The sequence below is a fragment of the Eulemur rufifrons genome, chromosome 2, assembly GCF_041146395.1.
Source record: "Eulemur rufifrons isolate Redbay chromosome 2, OSU_ERuf_1, whole genome shotgun sequence".
Taxonomy (NCBI): Eukaryota; Metazoa; Chordata; class Mammalia; order Primates; family Lemuridae; genus Eulemur; species Eulemur rufifrons.
This window is the reverse complement of record NC_090984.1, coordinates 31,367,622-31,392,179: the sequence shown is the minus strand read 5'-3', so window position 1 is coordinate 31,392,179 and position 24,558 is coordinate 31,367,622. Positions and strand designations below refer to the sequence as shown.

Genomic DNA, 24,558 nt, shown 5'->3' with positions numbered 1-24,558 from the left:
CCCACTATCCACCCACCCGCCCATCTACTCACCCAACCATTCACCCACCATCCAACCCTCATTTATTGATCACTGTCCTAAGTGCTATAAACAAGACACACCCCACAACCTCAGAGGCTTTTTTTATTGCAGAGATTAGACAAACACCGATGAAAAGGAAATCTATAGCATGGCTGTGAAAGAAATACGTGCAGCAGTTGGAGAGGCAGGGAGTGATACACAAATGCTTCATTCCGCCCCAAGTCACTACTCTCCACCCCACTCCCTCCCTGTCTAGTGGTCACTTTCTCAAGGAAATACACCAGAAGGCTGAAACTGCCCTTTCGTCTCCTCCTTGTGGGGTGGAGGGAAGGGGAGAACAAGCGGTAAAGTGGCCAGTTGTGCTCAGTTGGGTCAGGAACCCTTCCCTCCCACCCCCCCACCCCCAAGTTCCTGACAGTCAGATGTACATTTGATTAGTGAAAGAACTTCAATAGAAGCCGGGCGCGGCGGCTCACGCCTGTAATCCTAGCACTCTGGGAGGCCGAGGCGGGAGGATCGCTCGAGGTCAAGAGTTCAAGACCAGCCTGAGCAAGAGCGAGACCCTGTCTCTACTGAAAATAGAAAGAAATTATATAGACAGCTAAAAACATATAGGAAAAAATTAGCTGGGCATGGTGGCACATGTCTGTAGTCCCAGCTACTCGGGAGGCTGAGGCAGGAGGATTGCTTGAGCCCAGGAGTTTGAGGTTGCTGTGAGCTAGGCTGACGCCACGGCACTCTAGCCCGGGCAACAGAGCAAGACTCTGTCTCAAAAAAAAAAAAAAACTTCAACAGAACAGGTCGGCCTGCTCACTTCTAGAAACGTCAGCCAGGCCCACAGCCTGGGCAAAGTCCAGGAGACTGGAACATAAAGTATAACACCTTAAACATGAGCTCGTGCTACAGCACAAGAAAAGGACTGCAGAAAAAAAGATGGAAAACTCCAGGTGGCCTGAGGCTTTCCTATTACTGTGGGGGTGTAGGGTTGTCCCTCATAAAAAGGTGAAGTGAACAGCTCATCTTCCAGACTACATCCCCCTCCCCAACTTGTCAGACTCCTCCCCTCTAGTACAAAGAGCTCTCCTGCACCTAGCCTGTCTCCTGTGAACTTTGCACCTTTTCTGGGCCCACATCCCCCTGTAATCCTTCTCACAATTCACGGGAGGTGATAAAGGATTTCCAAGGGTTAATCTGACCTCCCTCCAAAGTAACACCTTCTCATTTTAACAGCATCTTTGACCAAGAGGGCTTTAATGGTGGCATATTTAGGCAGACATTGGACTAGTGGGGAAATGACTTGGGCATAGAAAAGTCTTTCCACTTGCCTAAAATTCACACTAAATAGATGGCTCTGCAAAGGTCTATGTGTGTCTGCATATGTGAGTGTGGATATGTGCACAGATCAGAACCAATGATTTCTCGTCCATTTTCTTATGTACACATGGATCTTAAGGCCCAAGCGGTTCTTGTTGCAACTTCTTCATTGATACTCAACTCTTAGCCATCTAGGGTAGATGGTCTCTGTTTCTCAGAATTTCTGTGCATTTTGTACCCTAAGTTTGCTTCCTCATCATTACTTGACAATGCCCCAGATTGTCTGCCTCTCCCAGACACTCAGGGCTGTGAATGGGGAAGACCACATGTTGTGGGCAGAGCTCAGGGTTAGGAGTCCTGGCTTCACCACCAACTTCCAACCCCCCTTCTCTCATGGGGCCTCAGTCTCCTTACCCAAAAACGCAAGGTCGGACCAATATACCTCTTTCAGTTCTCCACCTCCATCCCTGTTAGATTCTCTGATGCAGGTCAACATGTCACATACATGTATCAGTATGAAATACATCCTGTAGACATGCAGGGTGGTTTCTGGGTTTCCTATTGCATGACGACTGACCACTCATGTGTTAGATAACGAAATTTCCATGACAGAGGGGGACAGGGCTTTAAGCAAGGAGAGCAGATCTCAGGCACTCTCAGTGAGATGCCCCTGTACCATCTTCGTGCCCAGTGAAATGCTGAACACTCCGAACACCATGAAAGTATTTCTATAACAAATGACCTGGGCATTCATCTTAGCCCTCAACTACAACCACGCTGTAAGAGCCTAGAGAGTAAGAACTGTTATCTTTATAACTCTCATAAGGCCCAGCTCAGCACCGGGCACAAAACAGGTATTCAGCCAGTGTTTGTAGAAATGATGATGTAAACGGGAGAAGCAGGAAGTGTGGGGGGGGAGGGCTTTGTCACCCTCAGCCTGACCTCAGTGTAGCAGGAGCACTTCATTGGCAGACTCCCTTAAAAAAAAAAACATTCTTGATTTTTTCAATTACAAAAGAAAAATGTTCATTATTAGGAAAAGAAAAGAAAATATGAAAGCACAAAGTAGCAGCTAAGAATTTTCCTTAATCCTATCTTCCTGAGATAACCATCATTACTATTTTGGCATCTACTCTCATCGATTTTTTTCAGTGTATATGAAAAGTCTTTTTTATTTGTTCATTGTTTTAATGTAAGCGACATGATACTGTATATACTATTTCGAAGCCTACTTTTTAAAATTCTCCACTTAAAAATAGTTCATAAATATTTCTTCACCTAATTAAAAATTCTTTTAATACCTAATTTTAGATAGTTGCATAATATCCCATTATACAGATAAACCATGGCATTAAAGGAAATTTTTTTTTTTGAGACAGGGTTTCACTCTGTTGCCTGAGCTAGAGTGCAGTGGCATCATCATAGCTCACTGCAACCTCAAACTCCTGGGTTCAAGAGATCTCCTGGCCTCAGCCCCCTGAGTAGCTGAGACTACAGATGCACACCACACCCTGTTAGTTTTTAAATTTTTTGTAGAGACGGGCTCTCACTATGTTGCTCAGGCTGGTCTCAAATTCCTGGTCTCAAGCAATCCTTCCCCCTCGGCCTCCCAAAGTGCTAGGATTACAGGCATGAGCCACTATGCACAGCCTTAAAGGAAATTCTTAATTTTGGACATTTATATTATTTCCAACTTTTAATATCATTAATAACATTATTATAAATACCCTTATGTATAAATCTCTGCATACATCCATGATTATCTTTCTTAAGGTAAATTCTAAGAAGTAGAATCCTTCGTAAAAGGGTATGTACATTTTTAAGGTTTTTGATGCTTGACAAATTATCCTCCAGAAAGATTGTCCCGGTAACACAACAGCCATAAATATCCTCAGCCCTCCCTCTCCACCTCCCAAACATCTCACCAAATACTGGCTCACTATTTTTTTCCACTTCACCATCTTGCTATTTGAAAGCTGACAGCTCATTGTTTTAACTGGAACTAATTAACTTGTAGCTGATTATTAGTCAGAATGAATATCTTTTCCTATATTTATCGGTAATTTGAACTGCCTACTCATTCATATATGCTTTGCTAATTTTTCTATTGGGGTGTTTGCCTTTTTCTTATTATTTGTAAAAGCTCTTTATGTATTTGTTATATTAACCCTTTGTCATGTACGTTACAAACATTTTCCTGGATGTTCTTATGGGCCAGAGTCGTTATGAGTTTACTCATATAAAGGAGCTGTAGGTCTTCTCCGTATCAGATGATGTTAGTCAGTCTTTTCCCTTTACCTGTGTCTCCTCCTGCCTGTCACTTCAATCACGGGACGGCTGTGCCTCAGGGGCACTCTGAAGGGAGCAATTCTATGCCTCAGGGAGACTCTTGCCACTGTTGTCACCTAATCACCCCAGGTTATACCTTCAAACTTCCCACACAGGCCCAGGGGATCCATCACCATCCTTCAGCCCCCACACCTTGTCCTTTCCTCGAAGTCACCGCACTCTTGCTCCTGGCAACGTCCCTCCTATGGGCCAGGTCAGCTGCAGAGTGGGCCTGGTGCCTTCACGGTGGGCTACAGTTGCGTAGGAACCAGCACAACAGACCCCACTAGGGATGCAAAGCATCTCCCTGCCATGAAGTTATCCATCGTGTTTTACAGTGTCCTTTGTGATAGGACTCTCATAATGGCTTTCTTTCAGAACTTACTCCCAAGAAGATGTTTGTCTACCCTGAAAAACTGATACCCTTCCTCATTTCAGATAATGAAAATGACATAATCTATGTTATTTCCTTTTTGTTGTCTTGGTGGTCAATGACAACTATGGTGGCCTAGATCTTGGGTGTATTTCCTTCCTCTTCCTTTGCAGCACTGGTTTGCAAACTTGAGTGGTATCAGGATCATGTGGGGAGCTTGTTAAAAATGCAGAAACCTAGGCCTTATCCATGTTTGCTGAATCATAATCCTCTGGAGGGCATGTGGCTTTTGATCTTCTACCTTTATTTTCAAATTCTGTCTATGTGCCTCTCGTTGTATGTTGCCTTGAATCCTTAACATACACGAGCAAGAGGAACCATAGGTGGTTCTGTGCTGCCATCACTGCAGCATTCACTGGCCCAGGAAACAAGCATGGAGAAAAATAGTGAGCTGCAGAGCGTGCCTGCAAAGACAGAGCCCAGCCCACTTCACAGATGGCTAAAGGACGGGGTCCCACCACGTTAAAGGCTTTTCCCAAGGGAGGACCACCCAAATAATCATTTGCATTGATCCTAATGGCCAAGTTGGTTGACTGCAGAACAGAAAGCATTTCCCACAGTAATAAAATGGTGCACCCCATCCGCCACCATGCTTGTACGTGCCCATTCTCTCATCCCCACCCTCAAAGGATTTGGCTTTAGACCCACACCCAGCCTCCCTATGACCACAAGCCTGGAGGGCAGGGTGAGGATGGAAGGAATGTCCAAGCCCTCTTAGAAGCATATTTTCCTCCAAACTCTACTCCCGCCCAGCCCCAACTCCCCAGCAGAAGCCAGAGCCTCTGTTGGGCAAGTGGCTCAGAGTACAGCTGTGCCGTCTCTTCTGTCATCACCACTCCCAATTAGCAGCTACCAGGCGCCTTCAGGGCTGCCACACCTGCCCAGTTCCTCTAACTCTGCTCTAAGTCATTATAGGCTTTGGCACTGCCTGGCGGGTTTCCTTTAAGCCTAATTGTCAGGATGCAGGAAAGGTATGTGTCACAGCCAATATGATTTGTTTTTTTCTCTGTCTACCCTACCTGATATCTACAATGAACCCCGGCCTCTAAAATGGCCTCTTTTTTCTAGAAATCCACCCACCAACTCTTCCCACCAACTCTTCCCACCAACCTTGACCCTGGCTAGCTACCTCCAGGTGGCCTTATCCTCCCTCATGGCTCGCACTGGAGTCACAGAGGGGTTAGGGATTAACCAGTAGCACTCTGAGGGCATGGAGGGCTCAGATCTGGGAAGGACCTCAGGACAGCTCCAGCCCAGTCCCACTACTAGATGGCTGGGAGAACTTGGGGCGAGTTTTGTTGTCTGTAAGGTGGGCAGGACAACAACCCCATAGGCTATCATGAGGATTTAATGCATTGATCCACATAAGTGCCTGGAACAGCATCTGGCACATGGTAAACACCATCAAATATGATTTTATTTTTAGCTCCCTAGGCTTTAGTTTCCCCACCCGTGAAATGAAAATAATGCCCTTATCTCATAGCACAGTTGAGAAAACTTAATTTGAGAAACGTGAGAACACTTAGCAGAGAGCCCAGCATATCCTTGGTACTCAGTGAATGGCTTCTGATTGATGAAGGATGAGCCAATTAGACAATGAACATCATGGTTCAGAGCAAACATTTTTACCCATGTTTGCAGGCCGCCCTTTCCTGCCCCTCAATACCTCCCAAATCACCTACATGCTCAGAGAAACAAGCCCACAGAGCAGTCACTGGCTCCCACAGAGACCCGAGTCAGCCACTCAAGCACACGACTGTCTTATCTCCAGTGATGGCAAGTCTAAGCTTTTCCTCCGGAGCAGAAGGAGAAGCCAGGTTGTGTCTCAACATGTCAGGGCCCAGGACAGCCAATGTCTGGACTGTCTCCCTCAGGCCACCTGCCATCACAGTTTCCTGCAGGTCAGGGATTCTGCAGGGTCTCCCGCCTGGCTGGCAAGGCTCCTATTCACACAGAGAAAGGCACCCACATAACCTGGGTCCCAGAGTCTCTGCTGGGTGGGCTCACCCCCAGAGGAGACCCAGGGGAATTGCCAGGAAGCCCAGGCAGGAGCGGCTGGCATCGCCATGACCATAACAATAGGTGCCCCCTGTGTGCACAGCTCTTACTGCCCCGGACTGTCCTGACTGTCTACTTGCCAGAATCCCACCCTCTGCTGTAAACTCCTAGAAGGCAGGGACGGTGCTGTCTTGTTCACCATTGTGCTTTTAGCATCTATCAGTGCTCAACGAGTATTAGTTGAATAAATGAGTCTTGAGTGTAGGTACCTACTGGGAACACAAAAATGAACAAAAGGCAGTCCCTCATCCATGTAAGAAACACCAAATACTGGAAGAACACAGCTACCCTGGTCCCCACCCTCACAAATCTTCTCTTTGCTAACTAAACATTTTGTGTATTGACTCTCCTATGTCCTTGTGAAAGTTCTTTTTACCTCCAGGACACCAATCCCACATAAGGTACACAGTATGCACTTTGACACAGACTGAACTCAGCCCGGGAACATGGTGTGGACTCTGCTGGAAGCTGGCCCATTTACTCTTCTGCAGTCACTCTCTGTTCTGGGAGGAATTTTCCCACAGATCCCAGAGGCCAGTAAGAAGCAAACTAATTTATTTGGTCAAAATCCCTCTTCCTCTCCAGCCCAGGAATTATTTCACCAAGCTGGGGCTGGGGTCAGGACTAGCCACAGGCAAGGCGTCAGATCCAAGCCTTTCCACAGCTGCCAACAGCTGCTTCTCGTGGAATTGCGGGTCAGAGCACAGGGGAGAATATGCACCCCCTTCCTACCATTTCACAAGGCCACAGGGCAGGTCACAGCAGAGCGGCCCAACACCCCAGTCTCTCTTCTCCCACTCCTGTGTCTTTCTATGTCAGCAAGCATTTCCAAACTTGCTCTAGCAGCAGAGGCCTTTTTCATTATTTATTTTTAATTTTTTGAAACAAAATAATAGATACAAATATGGAAACTGCACAGAAGGCCTTATGATGGAGAAAGCCCCCTGCCCCAGCTCTGCTTGCCAGAGGCAAACTTCGTTTTTTTTTTTTTGTTTGTTTTGTTTTTGAGACAGAATCTTGCTCTGTTACCCTAGCTAGAGTGCAGTGGCGTCATCATAGGTCACTGAAACCTCAAACTCCTGGGCTCAAGCAATCCTCGTGCCTCAGGCCCCTGAGCAGCTGGGACAACAGGCATGCACCATGACACCCGGCTAATTTTTCTATTTTTTTGTAGAGCCAGGGTCTCACTCTTGCTCAGGCTGCTCTCAAACTCTTGACCTCAAGCGATCCTCCTGCCCCAGCCTCCCAGAGTGCTAGGATTAAAGGCGTGAGCCACTGCACTGGCCTGGCAACCATTTTTAAGCCTTCTTGTATATAAGAGTGCTTTTTTCAATAAGAATGCTTTTTTCAAATAAATCTTACATAGAAGTTTAATGTACAAAATACATCAAGGCAAAGATGCTTTGGTTGAAAGGGAAACGACACAAAGCACTCGTATGGCTACTACACACACTTGCGTGCACACACACACAACAGCCCCTAAGTCTGCACCACAGGACTCAATGTGAAAACCACATCACTACAGCAAACTTCCCCTTACATCACAGCCTCCTGCTTTTCCTAGGGGCCTGCTGTGGGGCAGAGGGAACCCCTCTCCCTGAACAGACATGCCTGCCCTGAGCATACCTGGATTTTGTCCCCACAGCTCCCTCCACACCCAGACACCTGAGGTGTCACTATCTACAGCAAAAGACCCTACAAAGCCTCAGGTTTTCCCTAAAGCATAGGCTCTGACTGGGAGGAGAGAACTAAGGAGGAATCCATGTGTGCCACAACTCACAGCAACACAAATAACTATTATGATAGCCAGTTGGGATAGTAGTCATGTATACCTTAATATAAATTAATCGAATCAGATTGCTTGCCTGCCAATTGGCAGAATTCAGCTATGCTCAGGGCGGGGGGAGGGAGGGAAATTTTGATATAACAGGAGAAGGGGTAATGTTAGAGGTAGGGGAGAAACGAGGTACTTAGGGAGAAGGCAGAACAAGATGGGCTCTGCAGCGGAGGTCTCTGGGGTGCCAGAGGGCTGCAGGAGGGCGCCCAGAGCCTGGCAAGCTGGGAATAGGCGAGGACAAAAGGCATCAGAGGAATGAAAAAAGAAGGTGGTGGGGGCACCCTCTGATTGCTCCCTCCTCAGTCCTCCCCTTCTTCAAAACACTTAAGTCAACACTCTTCAACCACCTCCACTACCTGCCAAAAACCAGAAAACAACAACAACAACAAAAAAAACAACCTCTGGTCTGTAGTGGGTTGTGCTGAGCTGCACCATCAGATGCCGAGGGTAGGCACTGGCTCCCTCTGCTATCTCTAGATCACTGTCCAGCCTAAGCAATCGGGGCTAACATCACCACTGATAAGTCATGTTGGTATCACGTGCTCCCTGATATGAAGGGATGAGAAGGTCAGTTTGGCTCCAAAAAAGGACAGTTTCCATACAGGATGGTGCAATCTCCTTCCTTCCTCATCTTACCCCCAGATGGGGCTCAAGCACTCAAAACATACATTTTCTCCCTCTACAATTCAGAGCAAATACACAACCTAAGAAGACAACAGTCTCTTCCCACTGGGTGGGGATGGAAGGAAGTGGGGGCATCAAGTCGTGATCAGAGCTCCCAAAAAGATCTTTCTGGAAATCTCCCGCTATGGCTCAAGCAGGTTGGCAGCACGTCCTGCCTCCCACCCCCACCGCAGGGCCCTGGGCTGCACTTCCTCTCCTCACCGCTGGACACTGCACCCCTGAGAACACTGTACCAGCAGCAGTGACTTCACCTGGGAGCTTATTAGAAAAGCAGACTCCAGTCCCCACCGCAGCCCTGCTGAATCAGAATCTGCGTGTTGACATGTCTCCCAGGTGATTCAGGTACATATTAGAAGTGTGAGAAGTGCTGATTCAGAAAATATTACAAGGCCCCGATCCACTCCCTAACAGAATCCTAGGTACCCAAAATTGACTCCAACTTTCCTTTGGTTCTGAACTTGTTGCTGAAAATCTGTTTTCCTGCCTTGGTAAAGGCAGTATCATGAGGAAACACAAATTAATAAATTGTGTTGAATGACTTCCCTCCCTGAATAATATTAATAAGAAGTAGCCCTTGAAGAGTGACTTTATGATTTGCAAAGTGGTTTCAGGTGCGTTCTGTCATTTCACACTCACAAAATCCCTGGGAGGCCCTCGGGACAGATATTACCGACTCCTATTACAGAGGAGCCAAGCTCAGGAGCCTTAAGATGCCACGATTAGCCTCCAAGGCGGCACTTCTGATCCACATCTGGTGGAAATGTCTCGGCTCAACACCAATTAAGCGTAGTGTTAGGAAGAAATGATGGGCTAGTTTAAAACGTTTTTATTAACAGAGTTCATCAGAAATTTCTTTTCTATTTGGGTCTTCTTTTTGGAAACACGAATCAGCTTTACATTCTCTAGTAATGAACATCCTGTGTATGTGCTTTGATAAAACACTTTTGAAGATGAACAGATCTTGAAAGGTCTTAATAGTTCCTCCTGTTTGTTCCTGTGTCTTCCATAGCATTCATCACGATAATTTGCACATAACAGTCAATAGTCAAAAATATTTTTTAATTAATTAATGGATGGATGACCAACTGGAAGATTTATCAGAACACATCCTAAACTCCCTCAGCTTCAGTTTCCTTTTCTGTAAAATGAGGGCAATATCTGCCCAGGTGAGGCTGCTGTGAGATCTCTGTGACAATACAAGTTGACATGCTTTGTAAACTGCAAAAGCCCTTGCAAATGCATGGCCTCCATCGATCTCATACAGACATAATAGGCAGCTAGTTGGCACGAATTCAGGGTGCCTTTGCCCCCATAATAAACCCACTGGCTGTCATCTCATCTCTAAAGCATCATTCCTTAGAGTCCTGGGTCTTTTTAACAGAGAATTGCCTAATTGATGAAACTAGCAGGGGTGTGTGTGTGTGTGTGTGTGTGTGTGTTTTGTGGGGGCAGAGGTGGTACGGTAGAGTTATGACTGAATCCTTTATCAATTTACCCAAACCAGAAATTAGCCTGAGTAAGGAAAAACTTGCAACAGCAATACTTAAAGGAAGATTTAGCAACAGCGCTTCATCATAGCCACTGCTTTGCTCTGGCAGAGACCTGAACACACTTTACAGACTGCAAAATAAGGTCCTCATGCGGCATCTGATGCTTCTCTGCCTCTTTGCTGACCCGTGGCGGAGTTAAAAACCCAGGTTTAGGCAGCTGAGTGATCAAGAACAAATCAGTCATCCTCTCTGGGCCTTAGTTTCCTTATTCTAAATGAGGTGATGGGACTGCGACAAGATCCACGGTCTCCAAACTTCTTAGCTAGGAAAGCTTAGCATGTAGAACAGATGAAAACAGAAATGCTAAGGGTGGGAGAGCCACGTGCTCAATTTCCCTGTCCCCTTTAGCCCTGTGGTGTCCCGGGGGACATGGGTTCTAAGGAATACCAGGTCGGATGAAAATCACTGGTTCAAATATATTCCATGTTCACTTCCGTCTCAACCCTAGGGGATTCTGTGATTTGTGCTGGGAGCTGGTGAAGAATGTCAAAGTGAACTGGGGGACAAAGTGATTCTTAGAGTCAAGCCACGAGATCATGCCATATAGGAAACTGGCCGAGTTCAGAGTTGGAGTAGTCACAAGGCTAAGCAGACACAGACTGTGTCTCCTCGCGGAGAATGCAACCCTTGGGTAAGTTTGTCACTCTGTGCCTCAGTTTCTTTATATTTAAATGAGGTTATTAAATATTCCTTGCAGAAGAATCTCAAATAATGTATGGTATGTAGATGCTACCCCTTCCAAGAGGTGAAGCCTAATTCCCTTCCCCTCGAGTGGGAGCTGGACTGAGTGACTCACTCCGAAGAGAGTACAGAAAGAAGAAAGCAGTAACTTCACAGTGGGGAGACCTGGTGGGCACCACCTAACTAAGCAATCGAGGCTAACATCACCAGTGGTAAGTCATGGTGGTATCGTGTACCCCCTGATATGAAGTGATGAGAGGGGCACTTCCCTCTGTAGTATTCTTCCTCAAAACCCATAACCCAGTCTAAACATGAGAAAAGACATCAAACCCAAATTGAAGACATCCTGCAAAATGTCTAACCAGTATTCCTCCAACTCCTCAAGATCATGAAAAACAAAGACTAAGAAACGAAACACAGACCAAAGGAGACTAAGGAGACATGACAACTAAATGCAATGTGGGATCCTGGATGGGACCCTGGAACAGAAAAGGACGTTAATGAAAAAACTGGTGAAATCCCTGTAAAGTCTGGAGTTTAGTTAACAGTTCTAATAAATAATTAGTAAATGTACTCATGTTGGTTTCTTGGCTTTGACAAACATACCATAGTTACGTAAGATAGTAACATTGGGGGAAATTGGGTGAGGGGTATATGGAACTCTGTAATATCTTTGTAATTTTTCTGTAAATATAAAATTATTCCAAAATTAATAGTGTATTATAAATACTAAGGCTGATAATAGCATCTGCCTTACAGGGTTGCTGTGAGGATTAAATGAACTAATACAAAGGGCTTAGAACAGCATCCAAAGCATAGTAGGTTCTCTATAGACATTAGTTGACTATTACTATTACTAGCAGTTTGTGCCAACCCAGAAAATAGTCCTATTTTATGCTCTACTGTATTGGAGTTCATTTGATTTAAAAATATTTCAATAATGTCCATGACACTGAGACTGGGAGGCATGTCCACATAATAAGGTTGGTTTCTGAATCAACTTGGAATCAAGTGGTCTCATCCCATAAAAGTTTTTGTCAAATCTCATTAGATTTTTTTTTAAAACTTCAACTCTCATCAACTCATGGTCATCTTATTTCATCTATATGCCTAGCTACATTATTTTGAAGCAAATCCCAGATATCATATTATCTATTTCAATATATATCTCTAAAAGATAGGGTCTCTTTTTTTAAAACTATAACCACAGTATCTATCACACTTTTAAAAACTAGCAATAATTCTTCAACATCATCAATATCCAGTTGGTGTTTATATTTCCCCAATTATGCCAAAAAGTTTTTTTTTGACAGTTTCATCAAATCAAAATCCAAATAATGTCATATATTGCAGGTGATTGATGTGTCTCTTAAGCCTCTTTCAATCTTTGATCCACCCCCCCACCCCACCCCACCCCCGTTTTTCTCACTCCACAGTCTGGATTGTGTTGATCATTTCCCTATAATGTTGTTTACATGTTCCTCTGTCTCTTGTATTTCCTGCAAATTAGTAGCTGAATCTAGAGGCTCGATCAGTTCAGGTTTGAGTTTCTGGCAAGACTCCTTCATAGGCAGTGCTGTGCACTTCCGTCAGGAGGCACATAACGTCAGCTCTCTCTCTGTGATATTAGCAGCATTTGAAAATCAATGCCTAGATCCATTAATTCAATAGGGGGACCCGCTGGCTGCTTTGGTAGGGTCTTCCCCCTCAGCTTTCGTCACAGCGATCCCACAGTGGGCCCTTGGCTTGGCAAGGGGCTTTCTCACAGGCTCTGGGGCGCACACACATACACAAATGCACAAAGCACACGCCGCACTGCCTCCCGAGCCAGCCGAGGATACAACCCAAGGATCCTACAGCTCTGAGAGCCACACCTGCCCTTTCAGCCGCCACAGGTTGTTCTCTGACCTCACATTCTTGGCTTCAGTACCAATATCAGTGACGGCTTCTCTTTCTTTCCTTTGGAACATTAATTCCTTCTACTCCCACAACTCCTTTGAGATGAGGGTTTTCATAAGCTTTCAAAACACTCTCTTATCTAATCCTCCTAGCAATACAAAGAGTATTGAAGGTGACTGTCAGAGAGCCCCCACTTCCCAAACAGGGAAACTGAGCTCAAAGGCTTGGCTAGGCCACCTGCTGTCCTGCTCTGGCCTCAGGCCTGCATTTAAGAGTGCAAGATTGTGCCTTTGACAAGACAAAGACATGTCTTCTGAGTAAGTCCAATACCCATCCTTGGGGGTCTTCTGTCCTGTGGTCTCAGGCAAGGTGGGAGGCTCTCCTCAGGAGGGGTATCCAGTAGCTCATAGCAAATCATCCTACCTAGATTTTCCCAAAGAGTAGCAATTTCAAACACTTTGTTTTACTTTTAGGTTCTGTGTGTGAGGCCATGTGTTTTGATCAGGGGTTTAGTAAATACAGTCACCAAAGATATTAGGAACAAGAGCAGAAACTTACCTTCCCTTGATCTAAATCCTAGATACCAGCCCAGGAATGCCATGTACAGTTCAGAAAGACATGCAGGTGCTAGAGTAGATGTGGGAGGTGATGGCTGAAATGACCCAGAAGGTGGGAGGACAGCCATGTGCCCTCCCAAAATGGGAATGGACTTGTACCAATCTGCCAGAGTCCCTCAACCTTGAAGCCAACAGCAAACACTGGGAGACAGACAGCCAAGGTGGGAGTGGGCAGGGGAGACAAACAAAAAACCATCAAACCATCTTGCCCACAAAGGAGGGGAAGTGAACACAAGGACTAGAGCCAGGAAAATAACCAAACTCAACCCACATAAAACTATGCAACATGGGCAAACCCACCCTGCCCAACGGGGCTCTCCCTATGCCATCTTCTGTCACCCATCACTCCCAAGAGGGCTTCAGGACCAACCACGCAGAGGGGTCCCAGCCCACCACAATGGTCCATCCAGCTTCCCCAGGCCAACCTGAGCCCTCTGACACCAAAGAAGCACCTGCCACCAAGATGTGTACCCACCTGAGTTCTGACACATGTGGCTTCTGCCAGTTTACTAAAAACAGTCCAGAGGCTGGAGTGCAGCCCTTGCCGTCAGAGGACACAGGCCTCCAGACTGCCTGGTCAGGAAGCAGAAGAAGCCAATATGACTCTTCTCTGCATATCATGTCCTGGTCTATACAGTATATGTCAGCCCTTGGCAACTCCCAGCTAAGGATGTATAACTGCATCACCTATATCAGGACCCTCAAGAGAAGCAACAAACTCCACTAACTCCATTCCCAATCTGCCAAAGCAGGGCAGAACCAACCAAGGAAAGTTGTCTGAGATTCCCTAGTACATAATAAAACTTGGCAAACTTCACAAAACTATGGAAATAAAAGGAACTTCTCATAATCACCCTCACATTACAGATGGGGAAACCAAGGCCCAGCGAAGGGAAGAACTTGCCCAAGTCACCTACTCTCCCAGGCAGTGCCAGATGCAGGACCAGACAGGTCTCCTGACAGGCGGCCCAGTTCTCTTCCCTTCTTACCCTGTCTCAAGTTTCAGACAGCTCAGACTTGGCGCCTGCACGGGGAAGGCCTGGCAGCTGGAAGAGGATAAGGCCAGGTACAGATTACATCAATCTAGCAGGTAGCCAAGAAGGAAGTGGAGACAATTCTTCCCTCCGGCCCACAGGTAGCCTGACTCCAGGAAGCCACTGAAATACAGGAGGCTCAAACCTCGCTCGGAAAAACCTCCACCAGCTGCAGGAGAAGAGGAAGCTACCAGGCAGTGGTGGTCCACCCTCACTTCATCATGTTCACCACTACATAACCCTTTCTCGCTTACTCCCAAAGTGGTCAGAAGGTACAGGATCCCCTCAGCCTGTAACCTGGCCCCTCTATCTTCCCTCCCCTATCATGGTGACCTGTCCCCTGCTCCTACCAGCTCAAGATGTCCCACCTCCTCTTAGCTCCAGCCAGTGCTTTCCATCCTCTAAGGGCCTGCAGGAAGCCTCCCCTGTCTCTTGAAGCCCCTGCTCTGATCTCCCAGCTCCAGAGCACATTAGTGCTGGGAAGGAAGGCAGTGGTCCCCTCCTGGAGGGCATATGCTTATTCTACAGGAGGATTTCCCCAAACCCCCTGGAATAGCTCTATGACGCTTCTCCTAACAGTTAGCTATTAATAATTTCTGTGATTTAACTATTAAACACTGCAAAAAGGACTAAGCGTTCTACTTTTTTAACACATTAAATACCCTGGGGCATGCAAGGGTGTTTGCTATGTGCCATTTAGCACTATATATCAAGACTCATTAGCAGAATGGTGGCCACAGAAATCAGAATCTGCTAAGGAGTAACAACTTGCCTGTTCCCAGCCCCCTAAAAAAAAAGACCCATACAGCTCAAATGTCTATCAACTGGTGAATGGATGAACAAAACGTGGTATAGCTATATAATGGGATATCATTTGACAATTAAAGGGACTAAGTACTGATCTATAGTACAACAGGGAGGAACCTTGAAAATATTATGCTAAGTGAAAGAATCCAGTCACAAAGGACCACGTATTGTATAATCCCATTTATATAAAATGTCCAAGCTGGGTGCGGTGGCTCACACCTGTAATCCTAGCACTCTGGGAAGCCAAGGCGGGAGGATCACTTGAGGTTAGGAGTTCGAGACCAGCCTCAGCAAGAATGAGACCCCGTCTCTACTAAAAATAGAAAGAAATTAGCTACACAACTAAAAATAGAAAAAATTAGCCAGGTGTGGTGGCACAAGCCTGTAGTCCCAGCTACTTGGGAGGCTGAGGCAGGAGGATCGCTTGAGCCCAGGCGTTTGAGGTTGCCGTGAGCTAGGCTGATGTCACAGCACTCTAGCCCGGCTGACAGAAAGAGACTGTCTCAAGAAAAAAAAAAAAGTGTCCAGAATAGGCAAATACATAGAGACAGAAGGGAGACTGGTGGTTGCCTAAAGCTGGGGGGTTTGGGGCAAATGGGGAGTGACTATTAATGGGTACGGGGTTTTCTGGGGGGGGGTAACGAAATACTCTAAAATTGATTATAGTAATGGTCACACAACTCTAAATATACTAAAGACACAACTCTAAATCTACAACTCTAGATATACTAAAGCATTATAAACGGGTGAATCATATATAAATTATATCTCTATTTTTACAAAAAGAAACATAAAAATACTGACGTGCTTTTACCAGATGATGTCAAGTGTGCCTTAACATACAGGTTCTTCATGAAGCACGTCTACATACACTGGCCTCAGCCATGTCTGAGCACCCTGCACAGTCAGCATTACACAGACCAGGTCTTCACTATACAGACCAGGAAGTTGAGACTCAGAGAGTTAATTTAAGGTCACAGAGCTAACTAGCCATATATCTGGAACTTAAATCAGATGATCTGAGTCTAAGGGCAGTGTTCTTTGGGAATTTAGTCTATAGAGAGACCTCATAAGAAAGCACAGCTCCATAGACAAGGAAAAGCTGGAAACAGGCTAAGCATCCTGCACTAAGGAACTGTGATGGCAATCCGCTGTTCTAGATGTAACGGACAAATACACAAACGTTAAAACAGCAAATGTGAATGTCCTGTTTATAAAATGATAAGTGAACACGTGCAAATGACATGTATGGCTTGATTCAATTTTTGTTTTAAGTACACTCACATGGCCAAAAAATAGTAGAGTGTATAGACGCAACAGTGTACGAGGATGATAAATAGTTGAGTGAAACTTTTCCTTTTAAAATTTCCTGTGTTGTTTCAGCAGTAAGGAAATGAGAAAAAGAAACACTTGAATGGACACCCCCAACCAGCACAGCAGGGTGCTGTCATCATCCAATCAAGGGTGTCCTCGAGGGACAGGTCACTGGGCTGCAGGGTCACCAAGGGCCTCACAGTCAACAGGGGAGGAAAGGGCAGGACCCCCTTTCTAGTCTGCAAACATAAGACCTCTTTATCACAAGGAGGCATAGGAAAGTCGGCCAGAACTTACTCAGTCCCCGCTGACCCTTCCCTCAGCATGTGTTTCGTGTCCTGGACACAAGGTCCTGTTGTGTTTTCACCTCCCATGGACACCTCCATCATGGGATTCAGCACATTTTACTGAAATTCTCTCTTACATATTCTTCTTTCTCACTAGACTGTGATGTCCTTGCTGGACTGTAATTGTCCCTCCTTGTACCCCCAGGCACTTAATACAGTGCTGGACACACAGTAGGTCTGCAGTGCATGTTTTCTGAACAGAATTCGGCTAGACCCTCTTCATCACCTGCCACCCTCTTGAGCTAGACTTTTACAGACCAATGCACTTAGCACAACCTCCTGATCAGTGTTCCTGTCCTCAGCCCTGTACCCACAATCCCAGTACCCGCCCCACATCCTGCAGTCCATATTCCCAAAATACTAACGTCATCATGTTCTCCTTGACTCAAGACTGTTTTCCCCTTCCCATCAAGCCTGAGCTCCCTGGCTGGGCCCCAGGGGCCTGTCATCATCTAGCCCCATTCTATTAGCCCAAATGTTCTCTGGCTTCCCAGCAGACACACCCCAGCACGCTCATTCCCACCTCTGGGCTTCTGCTCGTGCTATTTACCTATCCTGGGAGGCCGTCTGCCTACCCAAATCCTACCCCTGCTTAAGTTCAAGTTCCAATTCTTCCTGGAAGTCTTCCCTGACCATGCCAACCCCCACAGATCCACACCTCTGAATGTGTCAGCTCCTAAAATTCAATACACTTAATTGTCTTTTTGTGCCCTTTTCTTTATTGTGTTTGTCTTTTCCCCACCCCCAAACTAGATTAATCTGCTTAAGGGCAGGGCAATGTCTTACACTTCATCTGTGTCACCCAGCACACCCACTGTGAGACAGGCACATTGTGGAAGTTCAAGACTTAGTGGTGGTTAGGACTGAAAATCTGAAACAGTCACGATTAGTAACAACAAAGTAGTTTCCAGGTAGCACAGAGGCTTGTTCTAGGCAGCCAGCATGTCTGGGACCTGGGTAGGAGGATTTCTAAAAGGGGCTTAGAAATTTAAACCTATGCCACCGAAACTTAAACTGAGTTCTCCCTAGCACCTCATGGTATAAAATAGTGGTTCTCAAAGTGTGACACCCCCCCACCCCATCGACCAATAGCATCAGTACCACCTGGGAACTTGTTAGAAATGCCAATTATCAGGCCCTACCTTAGACCTACAGAATCAGAAACTCCGCTGGTGGGGCCCAGCGTCTGTGGTTCGACAAGCCCTCCAAGTGATTCTAATGTCCACTGAAGTTTGAGAACCACTAGTGTAAACACACAACAGGAAGATCCTGGTATACCAGAAAGTGCAGTTTCTTCTATCTCTAGAGACGGCCTATGGATACAATTTTTAACTCATGTCTTTCCATTTACCTATAATTACTACTAGTAATAGTAATAACAACAACAGTATTGACTGCTTAGTTACTCTCTGCCAATTTTTCCAACTACAGTTTTCAGGAGCAAGAGGTTAGTGGCAGGGGTATAGGCATGGGGACAGGAAATCTTGGCCCTTCCAATGTGGTGATGTTCCCTATTTGTCTCTCAGTTTTAAACCAGTGATTTCTTATCACTCTCAAACCCCAGCTGACCACTTCAGGCAAAGGCCTCACCTGCCTGCCTTCTCAATCATCTTGATTTTCAGAGCTAGTAATTTAATTGTTCTACACTCCTATAGCAGTTTTGGTCTCTAATTTGTCTACCCACCCCCACTTTGGAAAACACTAGGCCAGTCTGCTAGAACCCCAGTGGTATTCCATCCATGAAGACAAGTTTCACATGCTCTCATTCCTCAGCACCTGTCCCAGATCTGCAGATCACTGGGTGGGGTGGGTCTGTGTGCAGAGCGGCATAAACTGTTGATGCGTGTCCTCACCTCATCAGAAGAGAGTTCAAGGGAAGGCCTGCAGTCCTGGGGCAGAATCTGCAGGGCACAGCATCCCCATGCGCAGGGGCCTGACTCACTCTGTGGTCTCCTAGTCTCAGGGACACGGCAAGAACACAGGCCTGGAGCTACTTGGCAGAGGCCTTCATCATGGCAGGCACCAAATCTGAACCCCCCAGATCAGCAAGTGGGCAGATGAAGCCATATACACAGGGGTCCCCAGGATCAACGGGGCAGGTTGGAGTGGAAAAAACAGGCGGAGGACTGGCTCTGATTGTGGCTTTGCACCCCTAGCTGTGTAACTGCAGGTAGGAAGTCACCTCCCTCCTGTGGGCCTCATTTCCCTAAAAGTTAAAATGTAAAGATGATGCTAAAAATCCCACCCACAAGCATTCCAGTGTTTAGGAGAAAAATAAAGCTGCAGCATATGGCCATTCGAAGTCAGGACCATGGATGATGAAAATGTTCTATGTCTGTGCCGTTCAGTATGCTAGCTGCTAGCCACATGTGGCTACTGGACACTTGAAATGTGGGTGCTTTGACTGAGAAACTAATTTACAAGTTTATTTAATTTTAATCACTTTACATTTAAGTAGCCATACGTGGCCTGTGGCTACCATATTGCACAGTACAGCTGTAAGTGAATTCATGAAATGCAACTCCTTAAGAACTCTGTCTCCATACAGTAAGTGAAAAAAAATTAACCGCTCTTCCAGTTTGCACATAATCTAAATGGCAGAAGCCTCAGGAGCCCCTTGAAGAAGTCTCAGAAAGCAGAGCCCCTCTTCCTAGGTTCTCTGCCCAGCTTTGCCTCGAGCCAGCTTTGTGGGGAGCTAGGAATCCCTTCCAGCCCCACCGACCTTGGCCTCTCTTAGTGCCATTTCCTCCTGTAAAGTGCAAAGCAGCCACTCTGACTTCCTCCTGCAGTTGTGAAGACACACTGCAAAGCTGTACCATAAGGAACCTCAAAAACACTGGCAAACGTACATTACTGTCACCACCCATCACTGCTATAGCAACCTTCCCGAAGCCTTAGTACACTGGACCCTTCAACCACTGGGAGGCTGGGGAGAGGGTGACCATACTATGACTATACTTGCCCATACAGGGGGAAGGGGAGGGGAGAGAACACTGACTTATGAAACATCCAGTAAAATATTCTATGTGGCTTACATGCCACATCATCCAATAAATGTGATACATCAATTGGCCAATAATTCCACTTTCCAGAACTTATCTGACTAGTACAAGGGTGACACAAGAGTTTGTCTTGTTTACTGTTGAATCCTCAGTGCCTAGAACCATACTTGGCAGATAGTAGGTGAGTAAATGAGGTATGGAGACGTATGCAAAAAGATGCTCATTTCAGTAACAACCTAAATGTCTACCAACAGGGCACTGGTTAAATTAATTATGGTTCATCCATAACAGGTAGTTAATGCAGCTGTTAAAAAGACACAAACACTGATCTGAGAAAATGCACAAGATTAAAAAAGGAAGTTGCAGAACAACATTCTGATCCCATCTATGTGTACAGTCTGATCCCCCTATATTTTAAAAAATACAGAATAGGCGTCTGTATGGTTGTATATGCATAGACAATTTCTGGAAAAATATAGAAGAAACTTGATGGTCACTTCTGAGGATTGGAACTAGAGAGGTTCAGGAGGATGGTAGGAAGGAACTTTTAAATGTACTATTTGATTTTTCTTATTAACTAGTTTTCTTTTTTAACTATAAAAGTTAAACATGATCATGTTAAAAATTCTGTATGACATCACATAGCCAATAAACATATTTAGAGGGAATGACAGAGAAGAATGAATGTAAGAAAACAGGATATAAATTGTATCTTCAATATGATCAGAATGTCAAACAGACAAGAAAGAATGCACAGAAGCAAAACTATGACTGTCCCTGCCAGTCTAGTCCCTGTAAGGAGGTCTGAGACCCCCTGCCCCCCAACCCCCAGACAATCCACAAGGTGGCAACCAAATCTTAAGGAGCTGACTCATTCCACAGCCAGAGTGCCTGAAGCAGTCACAATAACATTTCACCTGTTCTGTAAAGTGAGACAAGTCTAACTGTGTTGTCCTGCGTGGGACTATGGAGACGGAGTAAGCCGGCCACTACCTCCATACGAGGGTTAAGAATTTGTTCTGCATTACGGAGACTTTAGCCTGGAAGGCTGCAAGTCAGAAGACATTAGGTGAATCTGTGCAATCTTAAGAGGCCAGGCACTAACAGTTTAAACTACACTACGTGCCTTTAAGACTTAGTCATTGGGCAGAAAAGTGAAACCAGGTGAGAAGCTTCCAACAGCTGAGTTGTCTCTGATTACCCTGCATTGAGTCCTACGGAAGCAAATATCATAAGAAAACAGGAGGGTTAGCTGGGAGAAGCAGCAAGAATTTAAAAACAAAGAACTCAGGGGCTAGAAAGGCCCTGACATACCACGTAGCCCAACCCCTATATTGCCAGAGAAGGAACAGAGGCCCAGATAAAAATGCATTCCTTCTAAAATGACAACAGACCCAGGAAGGAGGGTGCTATTAAGTGACCAGAGTTATAGGTTCCCTGGCGGCGACTGGAAAAGCAAGCTGGATTTGAGAAATTATTCATTCTGGAAAAATACAGTTGGCTGCATATCACTTTGAAGCCACAAGAAACATGGGCCCAGTCCCTGTAAGTGGTCCAGCCTCACATGAATAAATCATGATGCCATTGTGAGCAGACAGAAATCTCCCACTTCAGAACTAATTAGTCATTTCACTTAGCAAATGGGAGAGGCCCTGACCTTCTCTGGGTGTGGCTGGCAGTTCTGCCAGAAGGAAACACCTTCCAGCTAGGATTCTGGGCCAGGAGGCTAGGCTGCCTGAGTCCCTGCTGAGGTTGTGACCAATACAGATCAAGTGTTCATTGGTTTTCCTCTCTCGAGGCTCCAAGATGGCCTTCACCCACCCTAGAGAACCTGACCCTTGGGAAGCGGGGTTATCACGAAGACTGCTTTACAGAGAAAAGTGTGGTCCAGCCTGCAGTTTGGGTTTTTAGGAATCTTCCTGTGGAGGCAGCATGGCTGGGGCCGGGGGCAGGGCAGCGGGATCTCTGACCCTCCCTTGGCCACAGGGAGAACATTCTTGTTGGTCCAGCCCCTGCCATTATCAGACATGAGCCCTCAGAGACATGCGGGCTGCTGGACAACCACACAAAGTTCCATCTGAAAGGTATCTCTGAGAGTATCCAGTAGTCCAATGCTCTGGTTTTCCAGAGAAAGAAATGAAAATCCAGGAAGTCAGTAACTTGTTCAAAATCACCTGATAATTTAGAAACAGATGAGACAAGGCCAAATACTTTCCTATATCAGCTGAGAGGCCAAGGGGGCATCTACAGGTATTTACCAAAGACCACGTGCAAGGTACTGCAGGGGAGTTTACATCGAACTAGAAAAACAAGACCTGATCCCTCAGAAAAGTTAATACTATTAAGTAAAAACAAAACTGGACACAGTTGAGGGAGGACAGATAAATTACCAGATGCTCAGACAACAAAGAGGCATGTAGCAAGGAAGGATCCTGAGAGGAGGTGGGCAGGGAAGGATGGGAGATCTGGACAGAAGGAGAGAGAAGAGCAGACTTTTGCAGGGCAGTATGCAAGGGTAAGGCATCGGGAAACGGTACCACGTGGTCAGGGACCTGTGCCAGCTGCAATCTAGCAGAACAGACAGCCATGCCAAGGACACCCTCTTACCTGCCTATGCCACATGGGATAAGGGCAGCATGTGCCAGGTGGGAATTGCCATTCTGAAGTTCAAATGCCCTAATCCCAGGGCCCTGTGAGCTCTTTATACAAGGTCCTCCCATTGCCGGGCTATAGGGCACCAAGATCCACTTGACCGTAAGGCTCAGGGCACTGCTGGGGGTGAGGCAGGCAGCTTCTGTCAGCACAGGGTCCAGTCTGCAGTGAGGGCATCGACCCCAAAGGTCTCAGGCAACTCCAAGAGGAAACAGGGGTGGGCAGGTATAGTGGGTTGAATAGTGGCTGCCCCAAAATATGTCCATATCCTAACCCCCAAAACATGTCAATGTGACTTTACTTGGAAAAAGAGGATTTTGAGATGAGATCATCCTGGGTTACCTGGGTAGGCCCTAAATCCAGTGACAGGTATCACAAGAGAGAAGCAGAGGGAGGTTAGACAGAAGAGAAGAATTCACAGAGACACACAGGGAGAAAGTGATGTGAAGACGCAGGTAGAGATCAGAGTGATGTGTCTACAAGCCAAGAAGCGAGGAGACAGGCATGGAACCGATTTCCCCTCGCAGCCTCCACAAGGAACCAACTCTGCTGACACTTTGATTTCAAACTCCTGACCTCTACTCCTGCAAGACAATACGTTTCAGTTGTTTTAAGCCACCCAGTTTGTGGTCATTTGTTACGACAGCCCCAGGAAACTAATACAGCAAGGAAAGGGGGCATGGGCAAGCAGGCTCGGGGGTTTCAGGAAGGCATCCGAGAGGACAAGGTGGCCTCTGCTCTGCTGGGCCCACACAGCCCAGGGAGGCCTGGCCCCTGAGCTCTTCAGGCCATGAAGAGGATGCCACCCCACCCTGCCCTCCTCTCTCTCAGGTACCGCTGCCACCAGCAGGGCGCACAGCCTCTGACAGATTCTCTGCTCAGAGCCATGGTCCTGTCCAGCGCTCCAGTGCCTCCCACACCTGGCCCTCTTTCTTCATGAGTTCCCAAGAGTAACGGGCACCATCCTTCCCCAGCAAGTTTCTTAGGATCCATTATCACAGAGAGCCAGGATAGTTCAGTGGAAAGTATTCTGGCTTTGGAGACAGAGACCTGCATTTTAACCCCCATGTGACTTGGGACATGAATGATTTGACTTCTCTGAGCCTCGGCATTCTCATCTGTAAAGTGGCACAAATAATGGCTGCCCAGCTGTGATCGCACCACTGTGCTCCAGCCCAGGAGACACAGTGTGACCCTGTCTCTAAAATAAATAAATAAATAAAATAATTGCTGCCTTGCAGGGTTATTGTGACAATTAGAAGTAGCACATGTAAAATGCCCAGCATGGTCTGCTATACAACAGGAGCACAATAAATGGTGGCAATTATCATCACCATTATTTACATCATAACAAAGTTTTTCTGGAATATTGGCCTAAGCCCACCTTGTTCTCATTGCAGTGGCAGATACAAAGAGATCCACCACCTGAAGCCTGCCTTCAAGGGCTCTCGCTCAGCAGAGTTAGTGAGCACCTACTGTGTTCCCTCTTCTTACTTGCCTTTAAGTTTCTCCTTCCCCCGTCACTGTGTCCTCAGTCCCCTAGGTACCTCTAGTAGCACCCAACACATATTTGTTTTGTGAAAAATGAAAAAATGATGTTGAGTGAGTCACTCAGCCTCTCGAAAAATCTGTTTCCTCATCTGTAAAATGGGGCTAATAGCATCTACCTCCCCTACTGCCTCACAGGGCAGTTGTAAAGACCAAATAGAGACAGTAGCCACAGAAGGCCTAGGAAGAGAGCAAAGCACCACACAAAGCCCCAGCTGTACCTCAAAGGCTGTCCCGTCCTCCACTGAGGTGGCCCTGCTGGCTCTAGGACAGTCACAGCGAGGTCTCAAGATGCACATCTCCCTGTGCCCAGAGAGCCTACATCCCAGGACATGGCAGGTCCACACCTTACCCGGAAGCACACCTTCCGGCCTTTCCTGGAGTCACAAAACCTTGGCTTGAGTCTGATGCTGGGTCTTCGTAGCTGCATAA

At 46.3% G+C, this 24,558-nt stretch overlaps 1 protein-coding gene across 2 annotated transcripts in view; it reads right to left on the bottom strand.

The window, feature by feature from the left end:
• DAPK2 (death associated protein kinase 2) overlaps nt 1–24,558 on the bottom strand; it is a 110,035-nt gene that overhangs the window by 59,892 nt on the left and 25,585 nt on the right. The gene's annotated exons all lie outside the window — the stretch shown is intronic.